Source organism: Hordeum vulgare, chromosome 2H (genome assembly GCF_904849725.1).
Source record: "Hordeum vulgare subsp. vulgare chromosome 2H, MorexV3_pseudomolecules_assembly, whole genome shotgun sequence".
NCBI lineage: Eukaryota > Viridiplantae > Streptophyta > Magnoliopsida > Poales > Poaceae > Hordeum > Hordeum vulgare.
In genome coordinates this window covers 537,547,882-537,572,122 of record NC_058519.1, presented here as the reverse complement: position 1 = coordinate 537,572,122, position 24,241 = coordinate 537,547,882, and positions in this window count along the sequence as shown.

Here is a 24,241-nt window from a genome sequence, read left to right as displayed (position 1 = left end):
TCATCATGCACATATTAATCTTTAATGGTCTCCAAACCAAATATTTTAAAGTCAAGTTGTGAAAGCATAGTATAACAACGAGACAATGCATCGACAATAACATTTTCTTTATCCTTCTTGTGTTTAATGACATAAGGGGAAGCTTCAATGAATTCAACCCATTTAGCATGTCGATGGTTCTGTTTTGCTTGACTTTTAATATGTCTCAAAGATTCATGATCAGAATGTATAACAAATTCTTAGGGCCATAAATAATGTTGCGATGTTTCCAAAGTCCGAACAAGAGCAAATAATTCCTTATTATAAGTAGAATAATTCAGACTAGGCCCACTCAATTTTTCAGAGAAGTATGCAACGGGTTTACCATTTTGTAATAACACACCTCCTAATACAGTTCCACTAGCATCACATTCAAGCTCGAAAGTCTTATTAGAATCAGGAAGTTGGAGTAAAGGAGCATGTGTTAACTTATCTTTCAATATCGTGAAGGTTTCTTCCTGTGCGGTACCCCAAGCAAAAGGGACATCCTTCTTTGTAAGCTCATTGAGAAGTGCAACAATGGTGCTGAAATCTCTCACAAAACGCCTATAGAAACCAGCGAGGCACAAGGGGAGCCAAGGAATATTTGCAGGCATTACGAGCTGAGTTGTCAATTCAACCACACTTGGAGATTTAGTATATGCAGCACAGTGATCACTAACACAGTAATATGATAGTTTTAATAGCAGTGGTCACAATAGCAGTAGTAACGACAATAGTGATAGTAGTTTTGTAGCAGTTGTAACAACAGCAACAATAGTAGTAACTTAGCAAGCAAAATATATGGAAAACTCGTAGGCACTGGATCGGTGATATTGCTCGATAATATTCATCATATAAAAGTCACAACATAGGGCGACACAGAACTAGCTCCCGTTCATCGATATAATGTAGGCATGTATTCCCTAAATAGTCATACATGCTTATGGAAAAGAACTTGCATGACATCTTTTGTCCTACCCACGTGTGGCAGCGGGGTCCATAAGGAAACTAAGGGATATTAAGGCCTCCTTTGAATAGACAACCAGAACAAAGCATTAACATACTGCGAATACAAGAACTCCTCATACTACGGTAATCACCGGAAAGAATCCCAATTATTGTCACTTTGGGGTATGCGAATCCTAACATGAAGTTGGTGCATATAACTTGCAAGATCGGACCAGGAACATAAATATAATGGTAAAACATAAACGGTTGAGATCTAAAATCATGGCACTCGGGCCCTAGTGACAAGCATTAAGCATAGCAAAGTCATAGCAACATCCATCTCTGAACATAGTGGATACTAGGGATCAAGCCCTAACAAAACTAACTCGAGTACATGATGAATCTCATCCAACTCTTCATCGACCAGTAAGCATACGAAGGGATTACTCACTCTCAATGGAGAGCATCGTAGAATTGGCGATGAAGGAGGGTTGGTGATGATGAAGACCGAAGATTCCCCTCTCCGGAGCCCCAAACGGACTCCAGATTACGCCTCCCGATGAAGAAAAGGAGGTGGCGATGGCTCCGTATCATAAAATGGGATGAAACTTCTATCTGATGTTTTTCTCTAAAAATAGGATTTTATAGCGCTAGAATTAGGGTCAGCGGAGCCCCATCGGCCCCACTAGAGACCAGGCCACGCTAGGGGGGCTCGCGCGCCTTGGTGCCCAATGAGCGCCTGGGGCCTCCCCTCTGGTGAGTCTTGGTTCTAGTATTTTTCATTTATTCTAGAAAAAAACCTCCAAAAAGTTTCATTCCATTCCGAGAACTTTTATTTCTGCTCAAAAACATCACCATGGTAGTTGTGGTGAAAATAGTGCTAGTCCGGTTTAGTTTCATTCAAATCATGCAAATTGGAGTATAAAACAAGAGCAAAAGCGTTAGGAAAAGTATATACGATGGAGATGTATGAGTGGACTTCCGGGCTCCTTCGAAAGTTTTCGGAACCTTCTAGAAGCTTCCCAATACGATATCGGAAAACCCGAAACTTTTTCGGTAGCCAAAATATGACTTCCCATATATAAATCTTTACCTCCGGACCATTTTAGAGCTCCTCGTGACGTCAGAGATCTCATCTGGGACTCCGAAGAACATTCGGTCACCAAGACAATAACTCAACTATGTCTATATCGTCAGCGAACGTTAAGTGTGCAGACCCTGCGGGTTCAAGAACTATGCAGACATTACTGAGACACCTCTACAGTCAATAACCAATAGCGGGACCTGGATGCCCATATTGGTTCCCGCACATTCTATGAAGATCTATATCGGTTGAACCAACGATGCCAAGGATTCAGCTAATCCCGTATGCATTTCTCTTTGTCCATCAATATATTACTTGCCCGAGATCCGATCGTTGGTATCTTCATACCTAGTTCAATCTCGTTACCGTCAACTCTATTTACTCATTTTGTAATACAAGATCCCATGACTAACTCCTTAGCCACATTGCTTACAAGCTTATTGTGATGTTGTATTAGCGAGTGGGCCCTGATATACCTCTTCGTCATACGGAGTGACAAATCCCAATCTTGATCCATGCCAACTCCACACACACCCTCGAAGATACCTGCAAAGCATCTTTATAGTCACCCAGTCGTTGTGACATTTGATACACACAAGGCATTCCTCCGGTGTCGGTGAGTTGCATGATATCATGGTCATAGGATCATATACATTGACATGCAGAAAACGATAGTAGTAACTCGATACGGTCAAACACCATGCTTAAGGTTTGAGTCTTCTCCATCACTTCATTCTCCTAATGATGTGATCCCGTTATTAAATGACAACTCATGTATATGGCTAGGAAACCTTAGCCATCTTTGATCAACGGGCTAGTCTAGTAGAGGCTCACTAGGGACACAGTGTTGTCTATGTATCCACACATGTACTTGAGTATCCAATCAATACAATTAAAAAATGGATAATAAACGATTATCATGAACAAGGAAATATGATAATAACTAATTTATTTTCCTCTAGGGCATATTTCCAACAGCATCATCGGGGTGGCCGTGTACGTCATTGCAACACTGTCGCGGTCGTGAAACACGTCGTCGTGACATCGTCGAAGCAATCGGGCATAGCATCATCGTGATTGTTGAAGCACGTAGTCGCAACCTCACCATGATTATTTGAAGCACACCTTTGCAGCATCACACCCTCGAACCATGTCACACAACATCATCATGACCGTCGAAGCACAACACGGGCATTAGAAGCATGTCGTCGTGTGATGTTTGTTGTGTATCCCTTGCAACGGCGCCAAAAATAGTTGTGTCGACGGCACCAGGAATCCTTCAGCTACGGCTACGCCTTAAGGGACTTCCTAGGCAAGTATGCAAAGGATTTCCCCCATGGCCTTGGAGCCTTGCATTGGTGTTCCCTCGAAGCGGAAAGGGTGATGTAGCACAGCGACGGTAAGTGTTGGAATTATGCCCTAGAGGCAATAATAAATATAGTTATTATTATAATTCATGTATCAAGATAATCGTTTATTATCCATGCTATAATTGTATTGAATAAAGACTCATTTACATGTGTGGATACATAGACAAAACACTGTCCCTAGCAAGACTCTAGTTGGCTAGCCAGTTAATCAAAGATAGTCAGTGTCTTCTGATTATGAACAAGGTGTTGTTGCTTGATAACTGGATCACGTCATTAGGAGAATCACGTGATGGACTAGACCCAAACTAATAGACGTAGCATGTTGATCGTGTCATTTTGTTGCTACTGTTTTCTGCGTGTCAAGTATTTATTCCTATGACCATGAGATCATATAACTCACTAACACCGGAGGAATACTTTGTGTGTATCAAACGTCGCAACGTAACTGGGTGACAATAAAGATGCTCTACAGGTATCTCCGAAGGTGTTCATTGAGTTAGTATGGATCAAGACTGGGATTTGTCACTCCGTGTGACGGAGAGGTATCTCGGGGCCCACTCGGTAATACAACATCACACATAAGCCTTGCAAGCAATGTGACTTAGTGTAAATTGCGGGATCTTGTATTACGGAATGAGTAAAGAGACTTTCCGGTAAACGAGATTGAAATAGGTATGCGGATACTGACGATCGAATCTCGGGCAAGTAACATACCGAAGGACAAAGGGAATGACATACGGGATTATATGAATCCTTGGCACTAAGGTTCAAACGATAAGATCTTCGTAGAATATGTAGGATCCAATATGGGCATCCAGGTCCCGCTATTGGATATTGACCGACGAGTCTCTCGGGTCATGTCTACATAGTTCTCGAACCCGCAGGGTCTGCACACTTAAGGTTCGACGTTGTTTTATGCGTATTTGAGTTATATGGTTGGTTACCGAATGTTGTTCGAAGTCCCGGATGAGATCACGGACGTCACGAGGGTTTCCGGAATGGTCCGGAAACGAAGATTGATATATAGGATGACCTCATTTGATTACCGGAAGGTTTTCGAAGTTACCGGGAATGACGAATGGGTTCCGGGAGTTCACCGGGGGGGCAACCCACCCCGGGGAAGCCCATATGCCTTGAGGGTGGCGCACCAGCCCTTAGTTGGCTGGTGGGACAGCCCAAAAGGGCCCTATGCGCATTGGAAGAAAAATCAAAGAGAAAAAAAAAGAGGAGGTGGGAAAGGAAAGAGGGACTCCACCCACCAAACCAAGTAGGACTCGGTTTGGGGGGGAGTCCTTCCCCCCTTTGGCTCGGCCAACCCCCTTGGGGCTCCTTGAGCCCCAAGGCAAGGTCCCCTCTCTCCCACCTATAAATACGGAGGTTTTAGGGCTGATTTGAGACGACTTTTCCACGGCAGCCCGACCACATACCTCCACGGTTTTTCCTCTAGATCGCGTTTCTGCGGAGCTCGGGCGGAGCCCTGCTGAGACGAGATCATCACCAACCTCCGGAGCGCCGTCACGCTGTCGGAAAACTCTTCTACCTCTCCGTATCTCTTGCTGGATCAAGAAGGCCGAGATCATCATCGAGCTGTACGTGTGCTGAACGCGGAGGTGCCGTCCCTTCGGTACTAGATCGTGGGACTGATCGCGGGATTGTTCGCGGGGCGGATCGAGGGACGTGAGGACGTTCCACTACATCAACTGCGTTCACTAACGATTCTGCTGTACGGTCTACAAGGGTACGTAGATCACTCATCCCCTCTCATAGATGGACATCACCATGATAGGTCTTCGTGCGCGTAGGAAAATTTTTGTTTCCCATGCGACGTTCCCCAACAGTGGCATCATGAGCTAGGTTCATGCGTAGATGTCTTCTCGAGTAGAACACAAAAGTTTTTGTGGGCGGTGATGTGCGTTTTGCTGCCCTCCTTAGTCTTTTCTTGATTCGCGGTATTGTTGGATTGAAGCGGCTTGGACCGACATTACTCGTACGCTTACGAGAGACTGGTTTCATCGCTACGAGTAGCCCCGTTGCTCAAAGATGACTCGCAAGTGTCGGTTTCTCCAACTTTAGTTGAATCGGATTTGACCGAGGAGGTCCTTGGATGAGGTTAAATAGCAACTCATATATCTCCGTTGTGGTGTTTGCGTAAGTAAGATGCGATCCTACTAGATACCCATGGTCACCACGTAAAACATCCAACAACAAAATTAGAGGACGTCTAACTTGTTTTTGCAGGGTATGCTTGTGATATGATATGGCCAACGACGTGATGTGATATATTGGATGTATGAGATGATCATGTTGTAATAGAAAATATCGACTTGCACGTCGATGGTACGGCAACCGGCAGGAGCCATGGGGTTGTCTTTATAACTAACGTTTGTGCTTGCAGATGCATTTACTATTTTGCTAGGATGTAGCTTTAGTAGTGATAGCATGAGTAGCACGACAACCCCGATGGCGACACGTTGATGGAGATCATGGTGTGGCGCCGGTGACAAGAAGATCGTACCAGTGCTTTGGTGATGGAGATCAAGAAGCACGTGATGATGGCCATATCATGTCACTTATGAATTGCATGTGATGTTAATCCTTTTATGCACCTTATTTTGCTTAGAACGACGGTAGAGATATACTTTTTGAGTGTAAGTGGATCATGAACCACTCAAATGACTAGAGAGATATACTTTTTGAGTGGGAGTTTAGCGTATAATTTTGATTAAGTTAAACTCTAATTATCTTGAACATAGTCCAAGTCCACTTTGAATATATTTGTGTTGTAGATCATGGCTCACGCGACAGTCACCCTAAATTTTAATACGTTCCTAGAGAAAGCTAAGTTGAAAGATGATGGAAGCAACTTTGTAGACTGGGCTCGTAATCTTAAGCTAATCTTACAAGCTGGGAAGAAGGATTATGTCCTTAATGCTGCGCTAGGAGATGAACCACCCGCTACAGCTGATCAGGATGTTAAGAACACTTGGTTAGCACGTAAGGAGGACTACTCAGTAGTTCAATGTGCAGTCTTGTATGGCTTAGAACCGGGACTTCAACGTTGCTTTGAGCGTCATGGAGCATTTGAGATGTTCCAGGAGTTGAAGTTTATATTTCAGAAGAACGCCCGGATCAAGAGTTATGAGACCTCCGATAAATTCTATGCTTGCAAGATGGAGGAAAACTCGTCTGTCAGTGAACATGTGCTCAAAATGTTTGGGTACTCAAACCATCTAGCTGAGCTGGGGATTGAACTCCCGCAAGAGGCTATCACTGACAGAATCCTTCAATCACTGCTGCCAAGCTATAAAGGCTTTGTGTTGAATTACAACATGCAAGGGATGAACAAGTCTCCGGCGAGTTGTTTGCGATGCTGAAAGTCGCAGAGTCTGAACTCCGTAAAGAGCATCAAGTGTTGATGGTGAATAAGACCACTAGTTTCAAGAGAAACGGCAAAGGCAAGAAGGGTAATTCAAAGAAGAGCGGCAAGCGTGTTGCCAATCCGACGAAGAAACACAAAGCTGGACCTAAGCCTGAAACGGAGTGTTACTATTGCAAGGGTATGGGTCACTGGAAGCGCAATTGCCCCAAGTATCTGGCAGATAAGAAGGCGGCCAAAGAAAAATCAGGTATATTTCATATACAAGTTATTGATGTGTACTTAACCGGCTCTCGTAGTAGTGCCTGGGTATTCGATACCGGTTCTGTTGCTCATATTTGCAACTCGAAACAGGAACTGCGGAATAGACGAAGGCTGGCGAAAGATGAAGTGACGATGCGCGTAGGAAATGGTTCCAAGGTTGATGCAATCGCCATCGGCACAGTTTCACTTTAGTTACCATCAGGATTAGTTATGAACTTAAATCATTGTTATTTAGTGCCTGCGTTGAGCATGAACGTTATATCTGGATCTTTTTTATTGCGAGACGGTTACTCTTTTAAGTCAGAGAATAATGGTTGTTCTATTTCTATGAGTAACATCTTTTATGGTCATGCACCCAATGTGAGAGGATTGTTCATATTGAATCTTGATAGCGATACACACATACATAACATTGAGACCAAAAGAGTTAGAGTTAACAATGATAGCGCCATATTTTTGTGGCACTGCCGCTTAGGTCATATTGGTGTAAAGTGCATGAAGAAACTCCATGCTGATGGACTTTTGGAGTCACTTGACTTTGATTCACTTGACACGTGCGAACCATGCCTCATGGGCAAGATGACTAAGACTCCGTTCTCCGGAACAATGGAGCGTGCAAGTGACTTGTTGGAAATCATACATACCGATGTGTGTGGTCCGATGAGCGTGGAGGCACGCGGCGGATATCGTTATTTTCTCACGTTCACTAACGATTTGAGTAGATATGGTTATGTCTACTTGATGAAGCACAAGTCTGAAACATTTGAAAAGTTCAAGCAATTTCAGAGTGAAGTTGAAAATCATCGTAACAATAAGATCAAGTTCCTACGGTCTGATCATGGGGGTGAATATCTGAGTTTCGAGTTTGGTGCTCACTTAAGACAATGTGGAATTGTTTCACAGTTGACACCGCCTGGAACACCACAGCGTAATGGTGTGTCCGAACGTCGTAATCGTACTTTATTAGAGATGGTGCGATCTATGATGTCTCTTACAGATTTGCCATTATCATTTTGGGGTTATGCATTAGAAACAGCTGCATTCACTTTAAATAGGGCACCATCAAAATCCGTTGAGACGACACCATACGAACTGTGGTTTGGCAAAATGCCAAAGTTGTCGTTTCTTAAAGTTTGGGGATGTGATGCTTATGTCAAAAAGCTTCAGCCTGAAAAGCTGGAACCCAAAGCGGAAAAATGCGTCTTCATAGGTTACCCAAAAGAGACAGTTGGGTACACCTTCTATCTCAAATCCGAGGGCAAAGTGTTTGTTGCTAAAAACGGAGCTTTTCTCGAGAAGGAGTTTCTCTCGAGAGAATTGAGTGGGAGGAAGATAGAACTTGCCGAGGTTGTCGAACCTCTCATCCCTCTGGATGGTGGCGCAGGGCAAGGGGAAACCTCTGTCGTTGCGACGCCGGTTGAGGAGGAAGTTAATGATGATGATCATGAAACTCCGGTTCAAGTTTTTGTCGAACCATGCAGGTCGACGAGACCACGTGCTGCTCCAGAGTGGTACGGTAATCCCGTCTTGTCAATCATGTTGTTGGACAACAATGAACCTGCAAATTATGAAGAAGCAATGGTGGGCCTAGATTCCAACAAATGGCTAGAAGCCATGAAGTCCGAGATAGGATCCATGTATGAGAACAAAGTGTGGACTTTGGAGGTACTGCCTGAGGGCTGCAAGGCTATTCAGAACAAATGGATCTTTAAGAGGAAGAAGAACGCTGACGGCTATGTGACCGTTTATAAAGCTCGACTTGTGGCAAAGGGTTTTTCACAAGTTCAAGGAGTTGACTACGATGAGACATTCTCACCCGTAGCGATGCTTAAGTCTGTCAGAATCATGTTAGCAATAGCTGCATTTTTCGATTATGAAATCTGGCAGATGGATGTCAAAACGGCGTTCCTTAACGGTTTCCTTAAGGAAGAATTGTATATGATGCAACCCGAAGGTTTTTTCGATCCTAAGAATGCTAACAAGGTGTGCAAGCTCCAGCGATCCATTTATGGACTGGTGCAAGCATCTCGGAGTTGGAACAAACGCTTTGATGAGGTGATCAAAGCATTTGGGTTTATACAAGTGGTTGGAGAATCTTGTATTTACAAGAAAGTGAGTGGGAGCTCTATGGCGTTTCTAATATTATATGTGGATGACATATTGCTGATTGGAAACAACGTAGAGTTTTTGGAGAGCATAAAGGATTACTTGAATAAAAGTTTCTCTATGAAGGACCTAGGAGAAGCTCCTTACATTCTAGGCATTAAGATCTATAGGGATAGATCAAAACGCCTGATAGGACTTTCACAAAGCACATACCTTGATAAAGTTTTGAAGAGGTTCAAAATGGAACAGTCCAAGAAGGGGTTCTTGCCAGTTTTACAAGGTACGAGATTGAGTAAGACTCAGTGCCCAGCAACTGATGAAGATAGAGAGCATATGCGTTCCGTCCCCTATGCTTCAGCCATAGGTTCTATCATGTATGCAATGATGTGCACTAGACCGGACGTTAGCCTGGCCATAAGTATGGCAGGTAGGTTCCAGAGTAATCCAGGAGTGGATCACTGGACAGCGGTCAAGAATATCCTGAAGTACCTGAAAAGGACTAAGGAGATGTTTCTCGTGTATGGAGGTTACGAAGAGCTCGCCGTAAAAGGTTACGTCAATGCAAGCTTTGACACAGATCCGGACGACTCTAAGTCGCAAACCGGATACGTATTTATTCTTAATGGGGGTGCGGTAAGCTGGTGCAGTTCCAAGCAAAGCGTCGTAGCAGATTCTACATGTGAAGCGGAGTACATGGCTGCCCCGGAGGCGGCTAAGTAGGGTGTCTGGATGAAGCATTTCATGACGGATCTTGGAGTGGTGCCAAGCGCACTGAATCCAATAACCTTGTTTTGTGACAACACGGGTGCCATTGCCTTAGCAAAGGAACCACGGTTTCACAAGAAGTCCAGACACATGAAACGACGCTTCAACCTCATCTGCGACTACATCGAAGGAGAAGACGTAAATATATGCAAAGTGCACACGGATCTGAATGTAGCAGACCCGCTGACTAAACCTCTTCCACGGCCAAAGCATGATCAACACCAGAACTGTATGGGTGTTAGATTTATTACAATGTAATTCGCATGATGATGTGAGGGCTAGATTATTGACTCTAGTGCAAGTGGGAGACTGTTGGAATTATGCCCTAGAGGCAATAATAAATATAGTTATTATTATAATTCATGTATCAAGATAATCGTTTATTATCCATGCTATAATTGTATTGAATGAAGACTCATTTGCATGTGTGGATACATAGACAAAACACCATCCCTAGCAAGCCTCTAGTTGGCTAGCCAGTTGATCAAACATAGTCAGTGTCTTCTGATTATGAACAAGGTGTTGTTGCTTGATAACTGGATCACGTCATTAGGAGAATCACGTGATGGACTAGACCCAAACTAATAGACGTAGCATGTTGATCGTGTCATTTTGTTGCTACTGTTTTCTGCGTGTCAAGTATTTATTCCTATGACCATGAGATCATATAACTCACTGACACCGGAGGAATGCTTTGTGTGTATCAAACGTCGCAACGTAACTGGGTGACTATAAAGATGCTCTACAGGTACCTCCGAAGGTGTTCTTTGAGTTAGTATGGATCAAGACTGGGATTTGTCACTCCGTGTGACGGAGAGGTATCTCAGGGCCCACTCGGTAATACAACATCACACATAAGCCTTGCAAGCAAAGTGACTTAGTGTAAGTTGCGGGATCTTGTATTACGGAACAAGTAAAGAGACTTGCCAGTAAACGAGATTGAAATAGGTATGCGGATACTGACGATCGAATCTCGGGCAAGTAACATACCGAAGGACAAAGGGAATGACATACAGGATTATATGAATCCTTGGCACTGAGGTTCAAACAATAAGATCTTCATAGAATATGTAGGATCCAATATGGGCATCCAGGTCCCACTATTGTATATTGACCGAGGAGTCTCTCGGGTCATGTCTACATAGTTCTCGAACCCGCAGGGTCTGCACACTTAAGGTTCGACGTTGTTTTATGCGTATTTGAGTTATATGGTTGGTTACCGAATGTTGTTCGGAGTCCCGGATGAGATCACGGACTTCACGAGGGTTTCCGAAATGGTCCGGAAATGAAGATTGATATATAGGATGACCTCATTTGATTACCGGAAGGTTTTCGGAGTTACCGGGAATGTACCGGGAATGACGAATGGGTTCCGGGAGTTCACCGGGGGGGGCAACCCACCCCGGGGAAGCCCATAGGCCTTGAGGGTGGCGCACCAGCCCTTAGTGGGCTGGTGGGACAGCCCAAAAGGGCCCTATGCGCATTGGAAGAAAAACAAAGAGAAAAAAAAGAGGAGGTGCGAAAGGAAAGAGGGACTCCACCCACCAAACCAAGTAGGACTCGGTTTGGGGGGGGTCCTTCCCCCCTTTGGCTCGGACAACCCCCTTGGGGATCCTTGAGCCCCAAGGCAAGGTCCCCTCTCTCCCACCTATATATACGGAGGTTTTAGGGCTGATTTGAGACGACTTTTCCACGGCAGCCCGACCACATACCTCCACGGTTTTTCCTCTAGATCGCGTTTCTGCGGAGCTCGGGCGGAGCCCTGCTGAGACGAGATCATCACCAACCTCCGGAGCGCCGTCGCGCTGCCGGAGAACTCTTCTAGCTCTCTGTCTCTCTTGTTGGATCAAGAAGGCCGAGATCATCGTCTTGCTGTACGTGTGCTGAACGCGGAGGTGCCGTCCGTTCGGTACTAGATCGTGGGACTGATCGCGGGATTGTTCGCGGGGCGGATCGAGGGACGTGAGGACGTTCCACTACATCAACCGCGTTCACTAACGCTTCTGCTGTACGGTCTACAAGGGTACGTAGATCACTCATCCCCTCTCATAGATGGACATCACCATGATAGGTCTTCGTGCGCGTAGGAAATTTTTTGTTTCCCATGCGACGTTCCCCAACAGTATTTCCCTCAGTTTGAGAACCAAGGTATCAATCCGGCAGAAGAGTATCTCAAGATCCTGCACAAACACAAAAGCTTGCACCCAACACCCTTATAGATTGTTTGCCAAGTGAGAACTGAAAGCAACAAAGTAACAAAGCAAAGTAAAAGCGGAGATGTAAACGATGGATGTGAATAGACCCGGGGGGCGTAGTGTTTACTAGTGGCTTCTCTCATGAAAGCAAGTAGACGGTGGGTGAACAAATTACTGTCGAGCAATTGATAGAACTGTGCAGAGTCGTGATGATATCCATGCAATGATTATTTCTATAGGCATCACGTCCGAAACAAATAGACCGATACTTTCTGCATTTACTACTATTACTCCACACGTCGACCGCTATCCAGCATGCATCTAGTGTATTAAGTCCATAAGAACAGAGTAACGGCTTAAGCAAGATGACATGATGTAGAGGGATAATCTCAAACCAATGATAAAACCCCCATCTTTTTACCCATGATGGCAACTGCTTGGTGTGTGCCTTGCTGCCCCTACTGTCACTGGGAAAGGTCACCACATGGCAGAACCCAAAACCAAGCACTTCTCCCATTGCAAGAATCATAGATCTAGTTGGCCAAACAAAACCCAAGACTCGGAGAGACTTACAAGGATATCAAATCATGCATATAAGAAATCAGCAAAGACTCAAATATATATCATAGATAATCTGATCACAAGTCCACAATTCATCGGATCTCGACAAACACACCGCCAAAGAAGATTACATCGGATAGATCTCCATGAAGATCATGGAGAACTTTGTATTGAAGATCCAAGAGAGAGAAGAAGCCATCTAGCTACTAACTACGGACCCGTAGGTCTGAAGTGAACTACTCACGAGTCATTGGAGGGCCGATGATGATGAAGAAGAAGCCCTCCAACTCCAAAGTCCTCTCCGGCAGGGTGCCGGGATGGGTCTCCAGATGAGATCTCGCGGAAACGGAAGCTTGCGGCGGCAGAAAAGTATTTTCGAGGCTCCCCCGATTTGTTGCGGAATATTTGGGAATTTATAGGCCAAAGACCTAGGCCAGGGGGCGGCCAGGGAGGCCACAAGCCTGCCCACCGCCGCCTCCCCCCTGGTGGCGGAGTGGGGGCTTGTGGGCTCCCTGGAGCCCACGTGGCTTGGCCCAAAAGCCCCTTGGACTTCTTCCGTTCGGGAAAAAATCATCTCGGGTTTTTTCTTTCGTTTGGACTCCGTTCCAAAATCAGATCTGAAAAGAGTCAAAACCACGGAAAAAACAGGAACTGGCACTTGGCACTGAATTAATAAGTTAGTCCCAAAAAGATATAAAAAGGTACATAAAACATACAAAGAAGACAAGATAATAGCGTGAAACCATCAAAAATTATAGATACGTTTGAGACGTATCAAGCATCCCCAAGCTTAACTCTTGCTCGTCCTCGAGTAGGGAAGTGGTAATAATGAATTTTTGATGCTTTCATGCTACCTAGCATAGGTGTCCTTTGTAATTCCTCTTATGTGACGTGAATGTTCAGATCCATTAGATTCAAAACAATAGTTTGCTATTGACGTGGTAACAATAATAATTCAAGCAAACTAGCAAAGTAATCATGAACTTTCAAAATAACAAAGCCAAACGAAAGTTATCCCTACAAAAGCATATAGTCTGGCTATGCTCTATCATCATTTCACAACGAATTTAAATCATGCACAACCCCGGTATTGGCCAAGTAATTGTTTCACACCTTTACTTTCTCAAACATTTTCAACTCTCACGCAATACATGAGCGTGAGCCATGGTTATAGCACTATAGATGGTGTGGAATGTGGTGGAGGTTGCAAGACAAAAAGGAGAAGATAGTCACATTAACTAGGCATATAAATGAGCTATGGAGATGCTCATCAATAGATATCAATGTGAATGAGTAGGGATTGCCATACAAATGATGCACTAGAGCTACAAGTATGTGAAATCTCTTAAAGAAAACTAGTGGGTGTGCATCCAACTTGCTTGCTCACGAAGACCTAAGGCAATTTTGAGGAAGCCTATCATTGGAATATACAAGCCAAGTTATATAATGAGAATTTCCCACTAGCTATATGGTGGTGACAAAACGAGAGACTCTCAATCATGAAGATCATGGTGCTCAATATGCACAAGTGTGGAAAAAGTGGTAGCATTGTCCCTTCTCTCTTTTTCTCTCATTTTTTTAATTTTGGTGGGCTCTTTGGCCACTTTTTTTTAATGGTTTTCTTTGGCCTCTTTTATTTCCTCACATGGGACAATGCTCCAATAATGATGATCATCACACTTTCAACTCAAAACTTAGAGCAATTATGACTCTATATGGAATGCCTTCGGTAGTGTACCGTGGCAATGATCTAGCATGGCATAGACATCAATGGAAACATCATGCTAGCTATCTTACGATCATGCAAAGGCAATTTAGACGTTGTGGCACATATCATGGTGGTAGTTGCATGGCAATATATCTCGGAATGACTTTGAAAAAGCCATAGTAGGTAGGTATGGTGGCTGTTTTGAGGAAGGCTAATGGTGGGTTTTGTGCACCGGCGAAAGTTGCACGGCACTAAGAAGATAATGATAGTGGAAGGTGAAAGTGCATCTAAACCATGGACTCAACATTAGTCATGAAGAACTCATATACTTGTTGGAAAAGTTTTATTAGTAATCGAAATAAAGCATTCAACGCATACTCCTAGGGGAAGGGTTGGTAGGTATAAACCATCGCGCGATCCCGACCGCCACGCAAAGGATGACAATCAATATACTAATCATGCTCAGACTTCATCACATAGCGGTTCACCATACGTGCATGCTACGGGAATCACTAACTTCAACACAAGTATTTCTAGATCCACAACACCTTACTAGCATGACTTCAATATTACCATAACCACAACTCAAAACTAATTGAGATGAATCAAACTTCTCTAACTATTCAATGCACATGAAGGTGGAAGTTTTCGTGTCCCTTTGGATAACTACCCCTTTTGAGACTACTTTCAAAGCATAGACCAACTACCAAGCCACGCACCGATGTGCTCTAAAAGATATAAGTGAAGCACACAGAGCAAAAGTATCTAGCTCAAAAGATATAAGTGAAGCACATGTGAGCTGAATTGTCTACCAAAAGATATAAGTGAAGCTCGACAAAATCACGGTGAGTGCATGCCTCTCTCTCTAGGTGTGCAGCAAGGATGATTGTGACACAACAAATAAAAAAATAAAAGACTCCTATGATACAAGACGCTCCAAGCAAGAACACATAACATGTGGTGAATAAAAATATAGCCCCAAGTAACGTTACCGATGGATTGAAGACGAGAGAGGGGAGGCCTTCCCGGGGCATCCCCAAGCTTAGGCTTTTATGGCATCTTTGAATCTCTTGGGGTGCCTTGGGAATCCCCAAGCTTGAGCTCTTGCCACTCTTTATCTTTTTGTCCATAAGAACTTCACCCAAAACTTGAAAACTTCACAACACGAAACTTAAACAGAAACTCGTGATAACATTAGTACAAGAAAGCAAACCACCAATTCCTTAGGTACTATAGAAAACTTAAATTCTACTTGTGCTGATGTTGGGTTACTGTAATTTCAATCTTCCATGGCTAATACCCCCCGATAATATCCATAGTTTCATCAAAATAAGCAACCAACACAACAAAAACAGAATCTGTTAACAGCAGACCGGTCTGTAGCAATCTGTATGTTTTGTATACCTCCGGTACTTCAACAATTCTGACAAATTACGACAGTCTGAAGAATTTGCATAGCAATCAGCAGCAAAAAGAATCAACTCAAAAGTTCTTACATAAAAAAAGTGAAAATTCTTTTCGTGAGCAGAAAGTTTCTGTCTTTTCCAGCGTGACCAAACGATCATCCCCAAGACTAATCATAACGGTTTTGCTTGGCACAAACGCAAAGAGAAACACAAAAAACACAATCATAACAGAATTATGAAAGTGTGAAAAACACAAAATAGAAAGAAAATGGATAGATTCGTTGGGTTGCCTCCCAACAAACGCTTTTGTTTAACGCCCTTAGCTAGGCATTCAATGATGCTCTCCCAAAAGACAAGAATTGAAGCACAATGAGAGCATCCTAAAGCATGTGAAAATCACATATAAGCCTAACATACTTCCTATGCATAGGCATTTTATAGGAAAACAAATTGTCAAGACAACCAATAGCTGCCATATGCAAGGAAGAAGAAAGAGACAAGAGCAATCTCAACATCACGAGAGGTGATTTGGTAACATGAAAGTTTCTACCAACATATTTTCCTCTCTCATAGCAATTACATGTGGGATCATATTCAAATTCAACAATATAGCTATCCCATAGGATATTCTTTTGATGATCCACATGCATGCAAAGTTGACGCTCTTCAAAAATAGTGGGATTATCATCAAATAAAGTCATGACTTCTCCAATCCCACTTTCAGTATTGTTGCAAATATCATATTCATCATGAGGTTTGAACAAATTTTCAAGATCATAAGAAAGATCATCACCCCAATCATGATTATTGCAATAAGTAGTGGTCATAGCAACACTAGCATCCCCCAGCTTAGGGTTTTGCATATTTTTAGCATGATTGTCACTAATAGGATTTATAGTGAAATCATTGCAATCATGCTTTTCATCCAAGGAGCCCTCGTGAATCACTTCATGAATTTCTTCCTCACAATTTTCAGATTCATGCATCTTACGCAAAACTCCAAAGAAATAGTCAATTGCCCTCAACTCACTAGCAATTTGTTCCACACGAGTGGGTCTCTTAAAGAGACTAGCAAGTGGATGAGGATCCATATCACTAGATTTTCAGCAAGCGAAGATGCAAGCATATTGAGGGCACATGGCACACAAGCAAACAGAAAGCAAGCGAGAGAAAAGGGCGAATGAAAAAGGCAAAGAAGAAAGGCAAACGAAAAGGGCAAATGTGAAGTGGGGGAGAGGAAAACGAGAGGCAACTGGCAACACAAGTAAATGCAAGAGAAGAGTTTGTGAGACCTACTTGGATAGATCTTGATTTCTCCTCCCCAGCAACGGCGCCAGAAATACTTCTGATGTTTGCTGTGTATCCCCAGCAACGGCGCCTGATGGGGTCATAGTCCTAGGGTAAGGTCATAGGACTGCCCTACATGTCCTACCCAAGGACTACCCCACACAAGGGACAGGACCTTAAGTATGCCCCGACTGAATTAAGGTGCCCCCATCATCCAGTCGGTAACAGGCCCAGAATCATCCAGTCGGAGACTAACATTCGAAGAGCACCGGGCCTACCGACTGGATACACTCGGTACATCGTAACCTCTCTGGAGGGAAACTGTTGTACGTTTCCGGGTGCATTTACTAGCATTTAGAGCATACGTTACCTGTAACGTATGCATTCAATCGCCACTACTCCACCCTTGAATCAGAACCGTTGTGGAGGGCAGCGCACTCTATATAAGCCGCCCTCCCCCACTGGTAAATGGATTAGCAAATATTTGTACTCCATATCACACTCGGTAACAAGCTCCGAGAGCACTGAGACGTAGGGCTGTTACCTCCACCGCGGAGGGGCCTAAACTCATACAACCTCGCCGTAGCTAGGACTCTGCCCATCTCATTCATACCCTACACATCTACTGTCAGGCTTATACCCACGACAGTTGGCGCCCATCGTGGGGCAGGCGTCTAAGCGACTTCCGGCGAGTTTGCGACTACTTCCTTTCGTCATGTCGTCCGGTGGAGGTTCGAGCATGGGTCACCAGATCCTCTTCGGCGCTCTCTCCTTCGTCGTCGATGATTCGGCGTGCCTTCGGGAGGCACCTCTCGACGTCGAGGCACTTCCCCGTCGCGGGGCCACTCACTTCCGTGCCGGCGCTCGCGGCGTTCTTCTTCTCCAACAATCGGCTCCATTGCCGGCTTGCACCTTCGTCACGCGCCGCAGCAAGCGATCTCGCAGTCCGCGTCTACAACGTTGGGTGCAGCATGCCCGAGCGCATCAGTTCGCGTCCTCTCAAGTGGCGGTTCTGGAGTCTGTTGTGGTTGCCCCGCGTCCCCAGTGCTCGGGCTCGGTTCCGATTGAGCTCCCTTCCGAGTACGTGGGCCGCGGGCCTGCAGCAGAAGTTCACATGGCCAACACCCATGAAGATCCCCATCAGGCCGGCCGGAACGAGCGCGAAGTCGGTGAAGCATCCGGTGCACGCCGTCCGCCTCGCCGTTCTGCCAGTCGGCACACCCGGGAGAGCAACGTAGAGTTGTTCCGCACACCTCTCCTCAACTTGGCTGCAGCAGCCAAGATCGCCGATTCCCTCCAGCCGACTGATTCAGAGGCAGGAAGAGGAATCGAGCAGATCCGTGCTCTGTTGCACACGGCGCAGCAGCAGAATTCGGCAGTCTCCGAGTCGCACAATCGGATCCACAATAGTTCCGTCCATGCAAACACGCATCGGTCGGTTCACAGCCCCGGCTCCTATCAGCACCACAGGGGAGGCAGTCGTTCCATGGTCCGTGAGGATCGCCGCCGTTCGCGCACCCCTCCGCGGGGTGGACCCTATGGGTCCCGACATCATGATGATCGGCGTTGAGTCGGCGACACTTACGACCCGAGACCCGACGCAAGAGGGCGGATCGCCCAGCGAAGAGTCGACAGGGGTCGAGCCCACCGCGATGGCCACAATCTGGATCGTCCGAGTGGCAGCAAGACCATCGTGTCCGGCCCCGAGTGTTTTAGTCGAGCCATCCGCTCGGCTGACATCCCGCCCAACTTCCGATTGGCAGCGGGAATCGGTAAATTTACGGGGGAATCCAAGCCTGAAACATGGCTAGACGACTACCGAGTGGCAGTCCAGATCGGAGGAGGGGACGACTATGTCGCTATGAAGCACCTCCCTCTGATGCTCGACGGCTCGGCGCGAGCTTGGCTGAACCAGTTAGCCCCCTCAAGCATTTACAGTTGGGCAGATCTGGCCCGAGTGTTCATCAGGACCTTCAAAGGGACGTGCAAACGCCCTGCAGGCCTTGTGGAACTTCAGCACTGTGTCCAGAAGCCGAATGAGCCCTTGCGCGACTTCATCCAGCGATGGACGACTCTCTACCACACGGTGGAGAGCGTCATCGAGCATCAAGCAGTCTGCGCATTCAAGGCAGGCGTAAGGTACAGAGAGTTGTACCTAAAGTTCGGCCGGACAGGCGACATCTCCATGAGCAAGATGATGGAGATAGCTGCTCGTTATGCAAATGGCGAGGAAGAAGACCGCATCCGGAGCGGCAAACACAAGACAATCGGCGATGCCGACGGAGGTAACACTCGGAAGCAGAAACAGAAAGTTCCACCCACACCGCTGGCAGAAGCTGCAGCTGTGACCAGCGCGAAGTTCAAGGGCAAAGGGAAAGCACAGTTTGCCCCCAAGAAGAAGCCGTTCAACAATCCCATCCTGGATCAGCCTTGTCCAATTCACACGAAGATGGACGAAGAAGGCAATCCCATATACGCGAAGCATACCACTCAGCAGTGTCGTCTCCTGATCCAGGGGTTCAGCGAAGGACAATCGAGTGAGAAGAATCCTGAACAAGATGAGGAGGATAAGGAGGATCCGTTCCCCAAGTCCATGCAACCCTCATGATTTTTGCTGACGTCGAAAGCAAGAGTCGACTGAAGCTAGTGAACAGAGAGGTCAACATGGCCGTTCCGACTGCTCCCAAGTTCCTTAGATGGTCTCAGACTGCGATCACCTTTGATCAGTCGGACCATCCAACGCATGTCCCCACTCCAGGAAGACAGGCTCTAGTCGTCGACCCGGTGGTGGAAGGAGTCCGTCTGCGCAAAGTCCTCATGGACGGCGGTAGCGGACTGAACATCATGTACGCCGACACCCTCAAGGGAATGGGCATTCCGATGACCAGACTCAGCGAGAGCAATATGCAGTTCCATAGAGTCGTCCCCGGGCGGAAGGCCAAGTCACTCGGTCAGATCGCGTTGGACATCACTTTCGGCTCCGACAAAAACTTTCGCAAGGAGAAGCTCACATTCGAGGTGGTGGATTTCCAGAGCGCTTACCATGCAATTCTGGGCCGCCCGGCGTACGTGAGTTTCATGGCACGCCCATGCTATGTGTACTTGAAGTTGAAGATGCCAGGTCCAAAAGGCGTTATCACCATCACCGGCAACCGTCAGCGAACCGAGGAGTGTCTGCAAGAGGGTTCAAGGATCGCCGACCAGCAGATGGCTGTACTCGATCTCGAAGAGTACAAGAAGACAGTCGACCCTGCCGACTTAATGCGCTCAAAGAAGCCAGCTTCTGAGTCCGCGTTCTAGTCGGCGGGAGAGACTAAAAAAGTCAGCATCCACCCGACGGACGAGTCTGCCGCCCCGACGAACATCTCCACCACCCTCGATCCTAAATAGGAAGTCGAGCTCACCCAATTCCTCCATGAGAACTGGGACATCTTCGCATGGAAACCTTCTGACATGCCGGGTGTACCCAGGGAGTTGGCTGAGCACCGACTGCATGTGGATCCCGTCGCTCGGCCCGTCCGAGAGCGCTTGCGTCGGTCCGCCGCGCACAAGAGGAAGGCAATTGGAGAAGAGGTGGCCAAGCTGCTGGCTGCCAACTTCATTCGCGAGGTTCACCACTCCGAGTGGCTCGCCAATGTCGTCATGGTGCCCAAGAAGGACAAGTCACTCCGAATGTGCATTGACTTCAAGCACCTCAATAAGGTCTGCCCGAAAGACCATTTTCCGCTCCCCCGCATAGATCAAATTGTCGATTCGACTGCGGGATGCGAGCGTTTGTCATTCCTTGATGCCTACTCGGGTTATCATCAGATCCGTCTGTATGGTCCCGATGAGTTGAAAACAGCCTTCATCACCCCGTTTGGGTGCTTCTGCTACATCACTATGCCTTTCGGTCTGAAGAATGCAGGAGCTACCTTTATGCGCATGATCCAAAAATGTCTCCTCGACCGGATCGGTCGCAATGTGGAGGCATACATGGATGATATCGTAGTCAAGTCACGCAAAGGTTCCGACCTTCTGACTGACTTGGCAGAAACATTCGCCAACCTTCATAGGTACGATATCAAGCTAAACCCAGCCAAATGTTCATTCGGTGTTCCCAGCGGAAAGTTACTCGGTTTCTTCGTTTCCGAACGAGGGATCGATGTTAACCCCGAAAAGATCAGGACCATCATCCGAAATGGATAGGCCGGTCAGAATATACGATGTTCAACGGCTCACAGGTTGCCTAGCGGCTTTGAGCAGGTTCATCAGTCGACTCGGCGAAAAAGCACTTCCTCTGTACCGACTCATGAAGAAGTCAGATACCTTCGAGTGGACAGACGAAGCCCAAGTCGCATTCGACGACCTCAAAGTCCTACTTTCCACCCAGCCGGTTCTTAGTGCTCCGCTCAGTAAAGAGCCCCTTCTTCTATATATCGCGGCTACAAATCAAGTCGTCAGTACTGTTCTTACAGTCGAGCGAGAAGAAGAAGGCAAAGCATACAAACTTCAGCGGCCAGTGTACTACGTCTCCGAAGTCCTGACCCCTTCCAAGCAGAGGTATCCCCATTATCAGAAGCTTATCTATGGGATCTATATGACTGCGAAGAAGGTGGCCCATTATTTCCAAGACCACTCGGTATCTGTCATTTCTGATGCTCCTTTGTCGAACATTCTCCACAATCGAGACGCGTCAGGACGAGTGGCGAAGTGGGCAATGGAGATGTTGTACTGTGACATCAAGTTCGAGGCCAAGAAAGCTATTAAGTCTCAAGCCCTGGCTGACTTTATAGCAGAATGGGTAGAACAACAGCAACCGACTCACATCTACTCGGCTCATTGGACAATGTTCTTCGATGGGTCTAAGATGTTGAATGGATCCGGCGCTGGTGTTCTGATCATATCGCCAAAGGGTGACAAGCTCAAGTACGTGCTTCAGATACACTTTGATTCCTCTAACAACGAGGCAGAGTATGAAGCTCTTCTCTACGGATTGCGCATGGCCATTTCACTCGGCGTCCGTCGCCTGATGGTCTACGGCGATTCGGACTTGGTGGTCAACCAAGTGATGAAAGAGTGGGATGTAAGGAACCCCACCATGACAGTGTACTGCAATGCAGTGAGGAAGCTGGAGAAGAAGTTTGAAGGTCTAGAGCTCCATCATGTTCCGAGACTGAAGAACCAAGCAGCTGATGAGTTGGCGAAACTCGGATCCACTCGGAGACCAGTCCCGAGTGACGTCTGCCTCGAGCACCTCCATCTTCCCTCAGTCAAAGAAGATCCCTTCACTGAAGAACCAGTACAACCCAAGAGCACAACAGATACGACTGAAGTCGATGTGCCTGCTGTGGTTGATCTGGTCACAGAGATTCTGGTAGTCGTCCCCGATTGGACTGTGCCGATCATGGCATTTATCCTAAGGCAAGAGCTTCCAGAAGATGAAGTCCAAGCCCGGCCAATAGTTCGCAGGTCGAAGGCATTCACTGTCATTGACGGTCAATTGTACAAGGAGAGCGTTTCAGGCGTCCTCCAACGTTGCATTTCCCCAAAGGAAGGACAGTTGATCCTAGAAGACATTCACTCGGGAACCTGCGGTCACCACGCTTCTTCAAGAGCAATCGTCGCCAAGGCGTTCAGAGCCGGTTTCTTTTAGCTGCAGGCCAACGAGATGGCCAAAGATATGGTCGACCGTTGTGAAGGTTGTGAGTTCTACTCCAACAAGTCCCACAAGCCATCATCTGCTCTAAAAACGATCCCGCTTGTGTGGCCATTTGCAGTATGGGGATTAGACACAGTCGGACCATTCAAGACAGGCCAAGGAGGCTACACACATCTGTTGGTGGCAGTCGACAAGTTTACAAAATGGATAGAAGCCAAGCCCATCAAGAAACTCGACGCCTCCACAGTCGTTAAGTTTGTCACGGACATCATCTCCAGATTCGGAGTGCCTCACAGCATAATCACACACAATGGGACAAACTTCGACTCGGACAGATTCAAAGGTTTGTGTGCGAGTCAGGGTATCCGAGTGGATTTTGCTTCCATAGCACATCCACAATCCAATGGACAAGCTGAGCGTGCGAATGGACTTATCCTTCAAGTTTTGAAGCCTCGACTCTTGCGAGAGGTAGGACATGCTGCTGGTGCATGGGTCACCGAGTTACCTTCAGTACTGTGGGGTCTCCGCACCACTCCAAACCGATCAACGGGGCGATCGCCGTTCTTCCTCGTCTATGGAGCAGAAGCGGTCCTTCCGAGTGACCTGCTTCACAATGCCTCGCGAGTCGAACTCTTCTCCGAAGCCGAAGCGGAACAAGCAAGGCAAGATGGAGTCGATCTTCTGGAGGAGGAACACGAGATGGCACTCACTCGTTCAACAATTTACCAACAAGATCTGCGACGCTTTCATGCACGTCATGTCAGGAGCCGCACGTTCCAAGCAGGCGATTTAGTGCTCCGAGTGGATCAGCAAAGACCCCACAAGTTGGCTCCAGCCTGGGAGGGGCCTTTCATCATTTCCAAGGTGCTGAACAACGGAGCATACAGACTCTACAATATTCAGAGGGAGATAGACGAGCCGCGCGCATGGAACGGAGATCTCCTCAAGCGTTTTTATACGTGATCGTCGACTGAAGCAGTGTAATGAACAAGTTTGAAGAAATAATATATTCAGCAGATTCAGTTTTGTGCAGATTCAGAGTTCTCACACACACAAAAAAAAACTTAGTTGCGGTCCTGCATCGCCTAAGTACTAACCTCCTCCGAGTGTGCACTATACGTCGCACTCGGGGACTTAGCTGTGATCAAGAATCACCTAAGTACTACCTTCCTCTGAGTGTACACTATACGTCGCACTCGGGGACTTAGATGTGATCAAGAATCACCTAAGTACTAACCTCCTCCGAGTGTGCACTATACGTCGCACTCGGGGACTTAGCTGTGATCAAGAATCACCTAAGTACTACCTTCCCCCGAGTGTGCACTATACGTCGCACTCGGGGACTTAGCTGTGATCAAGAATCACCTAAGTACTACCTTCCTCCGAGTGTACACTATACGTCGCACTCGAAGACTTAGATGTGATCAAGAATCACCTAAGTACTAACCTCCTCCGAGTGTGCACAATACGTCGCACTCGGGGACTTAGTTGTGATCAAGAATCACCTAA